This window comes from Myotis lucifugus, unplaced genomic scaffold, assembly GCF_000147115.1.
Source record: "Myotis lucifugus unplaced genomic scaffold, Myoluc2.0 scaffold_49, whole genome shotgun sequence".
Classification (NCBI taxonomy): Eukaryota; Metazoa; Chordata; class Mammalia; order Chiroptera; family Vespertilionidae; genus Myotis; species Myotis lucifugus.
The window spans coordinates 7306941-7317391 of NW_005871097.1; positions in this window are offsets into that span (position 1 = coordinate 7306941).

Here is a 10451-nt window from a genome sequence, read left to right on the forward strand (position 1 = left end):
ACCTGAGCTTCCGCTTTAACACCGCAGGACACAGTGTCCCAACAGGGACACTTCGTGCCTCCGGCCTCCAGCTCATCTCCACTCCATGCCGCAGGGAATAAAAACTGACACCCCCGACGATTTGGCCTTGTCTGCAAGTGGAGTTCTTCCCAAGTGCAGTAAATGAATAATTTTTTAATTAAATAAATGTCAGATAGTTCAGTTCAAGAATAGGAATGGCCTTAATAAACCTGTATTATGTGCACAAATGTTGAAAAACAGGGTGAGGAGACACATAATATTCTCACGCCTTCAACTGTTCATTAGAACCAGGGATGGGAAAAGATAAATTCTTTGGACGGCTCTATTTTCAAGGATTTCTGCAAGCGGAGTATTTGCTTTCTTCATAATTTGCATCATAAATATGCATCTTCTTGTTAAATTGACCCCAGGAGAAGAGGAACGAGCCTCATTTCCAGGGCGGCGTGAAGTGATTCAAAGTACATTTCAGAGGGCACTTCACAGTCAGAATCAACTTTTCTTCTCTAAGAGTTTTCATAGTACGCACCCTTTTCAAGTTCATGTGGCCCAGCCGGCGTGGCTTGGTGGTTAAGCATCGATCTATGAGCCGGGAGGTCATGGCTCGAGTCCCGGTCAGGGGCACATGCCTGCATTGCAAGTCTGATCCCCCAGTGTGGGGCGTGCAGGAGGCAGCCGATCCATGATTCTCTCTCATTGTGGGTGTTTCCCCTCTCTCTCCTGCTCCCTTCTCCTCTCCCTTCCTCTCTGAAATCAATAAAAATACATTTAAAACTAACGAAATAAAAATAAAGTACATAGGGAACATTCTACAGGATAGACCAGTGGTCGGCAAACTCATTAGTCAACAGAGCCAAATATCAACAGTACAATGATTGAAATTTCTTCTGAGAGCCAAATTTTTTAAACTTAAACTATATAGGTAGGTACATTGTTCTTAACTTCATTAGGGTGCTCCTAAGGCTTAGGAAGAGCTACACTCAAGGGGCCAAAGAGCTGCCTATGGCTCGAGAGACGCAGTTTGCCGACCACTGGGATAGACCATAGACTGGGCCACAAAACAAGTCTCCATAAATGTGAAGAGGCTGAAATCAGACACAGCATATTCTCACCACAGACTCAGAGTGTGGAGGGCGGACCACTTGACTGATGCAGCCCGGTGCCTCCTGTGAGGCCTATAGGGCAACACAAGCCTTAAGGGCCATCTGTAAGCTTCCTGCCGCGGAAGACAAAGGCCAGGAAAAGCTTGCTGGACACCAGGAGTCCAACCACACGAGGGACAGAAACTGCACTGATGGCACCTGGTCACACACCTGCTTTCCATCTGCATTCCCAGCCCAGCTCAGCCCCACACCCACTGACACGAGTTTCTCACGAGTGACTACAGATAAGGGTGGAACTCCAGCTCCTGGGGCTGCCATCATGGACCCCCTGTCCCCTTGGCTCGGTGCTGTGCAGCCCTTCCCTTTGCCTATCCCTTTCCCTAATAAATTCTCTCTCTCTTTCTCTCTCTCTCTCTCTCTCTCTCTCTATATATATATATATATTGATTTCAGAGAGGAAAGGAGAGGGAGAGAGAGAGAGAAACATCAATGATGAGAGAGAATCATTGATCAGCTGCCTCCTACACTGGGGATAAAACCCAGGCATGTGTCCTGACCAGGAATCGAACCATGATTTAATTGTAGACCTCCTGGTTCATAGGTCTACGCTCAACCACTGAGCCACACTGGCTGGACCAACTTCTAATTCTTTATTACAAGGAAGCTAATGAAATCCCTTCCTCTGGTATGACTTGTTTTGACTTCATTCCTCATTGGAGATTAGCTGAAAATAAGAGTCTACCAGGGGTGGGCAAACTTTTTGACTCGAGGGCCACAATGGGTTCTTAAACTGGACTGGAGGGCCGGAACAAAAGCATGGATGGAGTGTTTGTGTGAACTAATATAAATTCAAAGTAAACATCATTACATAAAAGGCTACGGTCTTTTTTTTTTTTTTAGTTTTATTCATTTCAAAGGGGCCGGATCTGGCCCGCAGGCCGTAGTTTGCCCACGGCTGGAGCCCATTGGGCTGAAAATGGATATTGGGGCGGGGGAGGGGGGGTAGGATATTCCAGGTTAGCCATTTCATGCCATCTGGGCCCCACAATCCGGCCTGCTCTGTGGGAATTACTTATGTGCCAGTAGGAAGTGAAAGATGAACATGGAAGGTTAGCATGGTGGTGCGCGGGCAGGCTACATAGCCATCTCAGATTTAAGAAAAATTGAAGCCTGGCCAGCATGCCTCAGTGGTTGAGCATTGACCTATGAACCAGGAGGTCACGGGTCAACTCCCAGTCAGGGCATATGCTTGGGTTGCGAGCTCCTTCCTCAGTGTGGGGCATGTGGGAGGCAGCTGACAGGTGATTCTCTCTCATCATTGATGTTTCTATCCCTCTCTCCCTCTCCCTTCCTCTCTGAAATCAATACACATATATATTTTAAATTGAATTTATTAGAGAAAGGGATGGGAGATGGGATAGGCAAAGGGAAGGGCTGCACAGCACCGAGCCAAGGGGACAGGAGGTCGATGATGGCAGCACCAGGAGCTGGAGTTTCACCCTTGTCTGCAGTCACTGGCGGCAAACTGTCCTCAGTGGGTGTGGGGCTGAGCTGGGCTGGGAATGCGGGTGGAATGCAGATGTGTGACCAGGTGCCTTCAGGACAGTTTCCGTCCCTCGTGTGGTCTGACTCCTGGTGTCCAGCAAGTTTTTCCTGGCCTTTGTCTCCTGCGGCAGGAAGCTTACAGATGGCCCTTAAGGATTGTGTTGCCCTACTCGCCTAACATTAAACTTGTCAAACCAGAAATTCTCCTCCCAGGCATCTCCCCAAGAGAAACGTGAATGTTCATAGCAGCATTCTTCAGAAGCGTCAAAAAGTGAAAAGAACCCAACTGTCCATCAACTTGTGACTTCATCATCACTATGTGATATATCCATACAACAGAATATTGCCGAACAATAAACAGGAGCAAACTATTGGTATATATTCTACGACATGCATCAACTCAAAAATTATGCTAAATACATGAAGCCAGATGCAAAAGACTGCCTGCTATAGAATTCCATGTACATGACATTTCAAAAGGGCAAATCTATAGATATAGAAAGCAGCCAAGTTTTTGCCTGGGCCTGGTGGGGGTAGGCGGCAGGGGTGGACGCATAGTGCTGGGAACTGACTACGAATGGGCTCAAGGGAAATTTTGAAAATAATGGGGAAATTCTAAAACAAGGATGTGATGATGGTTATGCAACTCTATATATTTACTGAAAATTAAGAAAGGAAAACCAGTCCGGCTGGCATGGCTCAGTGGTTGAGCGTTGACCTATGAACCAGGAGGTCATGGTTGGATTCCCTGTCAGAGCACATGCCCCAGTTGAGGGCTTGATCCCCAGTGTGGGGTGTGCAGGAGGCAACCAATTGATGATTCTCTCCCATCATTGGTGTTTCTGTCTCTCTCTCCCTCTCCCTTCTTCTCTGAAATCAATAAAAATATTTTTTTTAAAAAAAGGGAAAACCTTTAGGTCAATTTAATGCAAAATCTTTATCCTAGCTAATAAAAGGGTAATATGTAAATTAACCGTCACTCTGTCACAAAAGATGGTGCGCCCATAGCCACAAGATGGCGGCGCCCAGTCCTCTCAGCCCTGCTGGAGTCCCCCAGTCCCGGGGGGCAGCCGCTGAGAGCAGGCAGCATGAGTGGCGCGGCGACAAGGCAAGCATTCCACCCTGGCCGCAGAGGGCCTCTGGGCAGCGGACATGGAGCGACAGGAGGGGGGGGGGGAATGCTTGCATCTTGCATTGTCGCCCCGGCAACAAGGCAAGCGTTCCGCGCCCGGCCGCAGATGGGCCTCTGGGCTGCGGAGAGCCTCTGGGCAGCAGGCACGGAGCAGCCAGGCCCCGCAGAGGCGTGCGCAGGGCTACTAGTTTTACAAATAAGAAAATTGCCTCTTCAGCCCATAAAAATGCATGAATATCCTTCTGGCACCTTTTGTCTGTATCTCATGTTTGAACTCTGGTCTTGCTTGCTAATTTTTCATGTTGAAGAGCCTGTTTCCCATGGGATAAAGAGGACCTTGGAATATAGGGCACGGATTTGTGCTAGATTCTTGGTGAGTTCATTGGAACCAAACTTACCTGATTGAAATGCATAGGAATCAGCTCGCTGAGACGGAGCCATCCTTCCGAATCAGAGCTCACACAGTGACCTTTCTATTCCTTAATTACTCAGCTTGTACTGCTGCAAATTCCCCGAACATATGCAAGAAGACTCAGATCCAGGCACAAACAGAACATAGCCTCTGGGTGAAAAACAAGAAACAAACCACAAACTGTACTCTCATTGTGAATGGCTATTCACTCCTGTTTTTCATCAGCGGCAGTATGGAGAGTCCTATATGGAAATGAGGGGGCACACTGGGTGAGCTCTAAAACTCCTTCCGGTTCTAACATAAATCACGACCCCCTATAATTCCTGGCTATTATTTATCATGTCTACCCACTATTCGCCTATTTCTGTGGAAGCTGAGCATGAATCTATTTTTGTCACACAGTTCTTTTTATCACATCTTTAGGAAAGTAAGATTTTTTTTCCGTTCTCAGGGTAGAAGAAACAGAATCTCAGCTTTTGGAGAAACTGAATCCAGGAATATTTCAAAATAATTTTCTCAAAATCCAACATCAACATAAGTATTTGAGATTCCTAATTTAAAGAATTGACCAGTAGGATTTTTTAATGAAAAAAAAATCTGTATTGAAATACAACTTTTTTTTTTTTCAGTTTAAAAATGAACCGAAAGCCCAGCCAGTATTGCTCAGTGGTTGAGCTTCAACAGTTTGATTCCCGGTCAGGGCACTTGCCTGGGTTGTGGGCTCAATCCCCAGTAGGGGGTGTGCAGGAGGCAGCCGATCAATGATTCTCTCTCATCATTGATGTGCCTCTCTCTCTCTCCCTCTCCCTTCCTCTCTGAAATCAATACAAAATATTTTTTAAAAATGAACTGAAAGATAAAACTAATATAATTCGTAGTCAGAAACACAAATTCAGGGGAACATGACCATGGACAGTCAGGATGCTTAAACTCTGCCCAGAAATCTGTGAGGACAGCGATTTATTATTTTAAGCATAAATGTAGGGATTGTTGGGCTCATATCTTTTTACTTTGCATTTCCCAGTATTAGGGAGTGAATGGGACAACGGGAAAGCGATTCTCTCTGGGGGATAGGATGAAGGAAATTGTTGGAAAATGGATGTGGATTTAGACTTTTCACTGCACTTTTTTGAACTTTCAGACATTTCTTTTGTCATCAACATCTACTACTTTTATATCTCAGAAAGTAAATGAAAACAGGACCTTCACAGATAGACACCCATTATATAAGACTTGGGCTTTTCAACAAGGGTGAAAGGTTTTATTTGATAAGTAGGGAGGAAGGTCCACAGGGTAACATTTTATCAAGCTGATTATCAGGGCAAAAGATTTATTCTGCTATTCATTAGTTCAGATTGCCATTATGCACTAGAAAATATTTTAGGACAATAGGTGCTTTGGCTATGGGAAATTGAGGCAATACAATAGTTCTAAGGGTTATGTTTAGACATATTTGTTTCTATTTTATGATCAGAAATTCCTTTTTTATCAGCTTGTCCAAATGTTTTCTGGACAGGGAAGAGAAAGGAATGAGGCTTAAAGCTGTCAATAGTCTAACATCTAAAATGGAAATCAGATTCATTATTACACACTGTCAACCCTCACACAACACCCTGTTCCCCATCACCCCTACCACCACCATCCCCCCAATGCCAAACACAAGCAGAAACAATAACTTCTTTTCTTCCTTGCCAGTATGATAAAGTGTTAAGGAAAAAATTCATCTTCAGTCTTCACCTTGTCCTTATTCTCAGTGTCTCGCTAACTATGGAATGGCTGGTCTGGTGCCCAAACTTGCAAAATTCTACGTCCCTCCCTTCTCACATACCTGCCCCCTTCTTTGTTCCCTCCCCATCATCAGTGAACACACAGAGATACAAACACATTTTCTTTATACACACGCTGGTATTTATTCAAGGAGACAATTTAGGTTTTGATATCTATATAATGACCATTTCTCAAGCACTATCTCCTGAGAGGCAACATATTCTCAGGGTCTTCATCTTCAGGTACACTCTCTGCATCACTTGTGGTAGAACTCTCTTCTTCCTCATCATCTCCTTCTCCTTCATCATCTTCTTCTTCTTCTTCTTGTTCTTCTTCTTCCTCTTCCTCATCATCTTCATCCTCATTGTCTTCATCCTCATCATCTTCATCCTCATCATCTTCATCCTCATCGTCTTCATCCTCATCGTCTTCATCCTCATCGTCTTCATCCTCATTGTCTTCTTCATCATCATCTTCATCCTCATTGTCTTCTTCGTCATCATCTTCACCTTTTTCTTCTTCTTCTTCTTCCTCATCATCTTCCTCATCCTCATCATCTTCATCCTCATCGTCTTCTTCTTCATCATCTTCTTCTTCACCTCCTTCTTCTTCTTCTTCTTCTTCTTCTTCTTCTTCGTCTTCGTCTTTGTCTTCTTCTTCTCTTTCTTCTTCCTTTTCTTCTTCTCCTTCTCCTTCTTCTCCTTCATTATATTCTTCATCGTCCTCGTCCTTGTAGTCCTCCTCATCCTCATCGTCATCAATTGGCTGGATTACTGTGCGTCTACTACGTTTCATGTAGCAAAATACAACTACCTCCCTTCTTCTTTTTCTCTCATTATCTCCATTCGATTGAAGGACCGAATTTACATTGCCACTTGTCTTCATTATCTAGTGGGGAAACAAGATAAGCCCAGAAAGAAGTTGGTCTGAGGGAAGGAATTGGGAAATGGGTGGGAAGTGGGATTGGAATAGAATGATAGTGGATTAATTGAGGAGATGTTTGTGCCAGACAAGGGCAGGGTCAGAGTATATAGTGGGGAATGAAAGGGGAATAAGAGGAGGCATATCAGTAGGGTAGTCTGACCTTATCCTTTTCTTTGTCACTGAGTTCAGAAAAGGAGTTCCTATTCACTTCACTGCTTGTAGATTCTTCGCCCATCCTTGCGGTTGGTTCCATATTTTCTTAGTAATCTTGGTTTTGTTGTAGCAACTGTGCCATACTCCAGGGCTCCTGGCCTCTATATATACTCTCCAGGACAATGAGGAGCCACACCCTTCAACTCTGATTGGCCAACAGTCAGTGGTTGCCATGGTGAGGCCTGACATCACAAAGCCTCAGCTGGACCATCCAGTAGGGGGAGGTGGGAGAGGATGCAGAGGACTCAGATGCTCTGGTTAGAGAAAGGGGAGCTTCCTGGAACCTCCTAAAGTTTTTCCCAGATGGACCTGTCTCTCCCTCATGTCCTCTAGTTCAATGACTGTCCAGCATATGTCAGGGAGGTGGAGTTTCCTCTGAGCCATTTCCCATACGCCCCCATCCATTCAGTGGTCCATTCTACCATCCCCCACATATTACCATTGCCTGGTATGTTGTGTGTTGTTTTAATGGATGTTTTATTTTAGAATGGTTTTAGATTTACCGAAGAATTGTGAAGGTAATACCCATATACCCTATACCCAATTTCCCTTATTACTAATATCTTTCATTGATACGGTGCAACTGTAACATGTAATGAACCATCAGTGAAACAGTTAGAGTCAAACCTCAGTTCTTGAACATCTCCAATATCAAACAATTTGGTTCTAGACCAAGTTGTTCAAGGAAAAAATGTATCAGTTGTGGAATAAAACTTCAGTTCTTGCTCACATGGCTCAGTGGTTGAGCATTGACCTATGAACCAGGAGATCACAGTTCGATTCCCGGTCAGGCCACATGCCTGGGTTGCAGGCTCAAACCCCAGTAGGGGGCGTGCAGGAGGCAGCCGATCAATGATTCTCTCTCATCACTGATGTTTCTCTCTTTCCCTCTCCCTTCCTCTCTGAAATCAATAAAAATATATTTTAAAAAAACAAAGAATGGGAAAAGCAGAGAAAGGGCAAATGGTTGAAAGGAAAAGAGAGAAAATGAAGTAAAGGGAGGGCAAGGAAAGAAGATAGAAAAAGGAAGGAGGAAGGCAGAAAGAAGAGCAAACAATCACTTGGCTGACCCGCCCTGGCCTCTCACTGGGCCACCTGACCTCTGGCACCCTTGCTCAATGCCATTTACCCCAACGCCCCACCTACACTCCACTTGCACACCCATGTAGTCCATGCCCAGTTCCTATCCCCTCTGTTCACACACACCTATTCCCGGGGCCGGCTGCTTTGATGTAATCTGGGTGCTTTGATAAGGATGGAGGAGAAGGATGAGGGAGGAAAGTCCAACACGGATGAGATTCAACAAGAAAAACCATTTGGGCTAATGAAGCAAGAGGGCAAGAACAGGCTCTCAGAGCTCTTTTCAACTCTGAAAGGAAGAGGAACTCTTTCTGGCTTTACAAGACAAGAAACACAGGCAAACAGCAGGGCAGAATGGACTCCATTGATGTCAGAGAGGAAGGGAGAGAGAGACAGAAACATCCATGATGAGAGAGACTCGTTGATCAGATGCCTCCCGCACGCCCCCCACTGAGGATTGAGTCCACAACCCGGGCATTTGCCCTTGACTGGAATTGAACCCGGGGCCCTTCGGTCTGCAGGCTGACGCTCTACCCACTGAGCCAGGGCCTGAGTGTACCTTTTAATTCCAGTAGCCTTGTGGACTTCCGACAGGTCACTGATGACTTCTCTCATTTAAATATCTAAAGCAAGTGATTTTATTTTTAAGTCGAAGGGTGCTGGCATCCTACTCTTCCAACCCTCGCTTTTTTGACTTTCTGGGCTCATGAAAAGAAAAAGCAGATAAAGGAGCTATTCTTTGCCTTGGTGCCTTTGTAATTGAAAAATGTGACAGATCCTTTTCTCCTTCCTTCACATTTTGTATTTTAAAAATTGCTGTCAGACCAAGGCTTTGCCAAGTTTCAACCCCAAGTGAAATCTCACCGAGAAAACTGAGAGCTGTATAAAAAGCAGATGGATTATAGGTATAATCACACAGCTGACACGTGTGTTAGTTTTTTTCAAACAAGTTCATCTCTCTTGTGTTAAATGTATAATATTAGTTCTCATTATATTCATGTACTGAAATATATATCCTTTATCATTCCATTTTCTTTCTTTCTTTCCTTTTTTTAATCCTCCCCCCAAGGGTATTTTCCCATTGATTTTAGAGAGCATGGAAGAGAGAGGGAAAGACAGAGAGAAACATCAATGTGAGAGAAACACATCGATTGGTTGTCTCCTGCACGCCCAGTGCCCGAGCCACGGAGGAGCCTGCAACCGAGTTACCTGCCCTTGACCGGAATCGAACCCTTTGGTCCAAGGCCGACGCTCTATCCACTGAGCCAAACTGGCCAGGGCATCATTCCATTGTCTGATTATCAGGAAAGTTTCACTTTTGTAAAAATACATATCTATTCACCTGGATTAAAAAAAAAAACAGGCACCCCAGTTAAGAGAAGAAATTAGGAGGAACATGATAGCTTTCCCTCTGTAGTGAAGTCTGTCACATAGAAGAAGATACGCTGAGTGGCCAGATTATTATGACCACCCCATCAGTACTTCGTTGGGCCACCTTTTGCCTTCAATACTGCGGTGATTCTTCTTGGCATTGACTCCACGAGATGTTGAAAGGTGATGCGAGGAATCTGTCACCATGCCTGATGAATAGCACTGTCCAGTTCTGTGAGATCTGATGGTTGTGGAACCAGCTGCCTGATGGCTCTTTTAACTTCGTCCCACAAATGTTCAATTGGATTAAGATCTGGTGATTGTTGGGGGCCATCTAAGCAAGGTAAAGTCTCCCTCATGTTCTTGAAACCACTCCTGCACAATATGAGCACCATGGCATGGCGCCTTGTCTTGTTGGAAGAAGCCATCTCCATTGGGATACGCCATCAACATGATAGGATGAACTTAATCAGCCATGATACTTAGGTATGTTGCGCTATTCAGACGTTTATAATGATCTGGCCCTCTAGCAACTTCAGCGTGAAATTATAGCTAATTTGCCTACAAACGTCAGGTGGTCATAATAATCTGGCCACTCCGTGTATTTTCACAACTCCAGACAGTGGAGGCTGAACAAATACAAGACAATTTCCATTAGGCACACTAAACTCATTTAAGGAAAAACCTGATGTCAGTTAGACCTTTCTAAAAATAGAATGAGCAGCCTTGTTCAGTGATGGGGAAGTGAGGGGCATTGCCCCTGAGGGAGCTCATGTCTGGAGCTCTGGTCCTAGTGAGAAATCAGTGGAGAACCAATGGGAGGACTGGGTAAAAGAGTGAACATAGGCGCCACAAACATCCTTTATCTAAGTTTATGCCCCTCTCA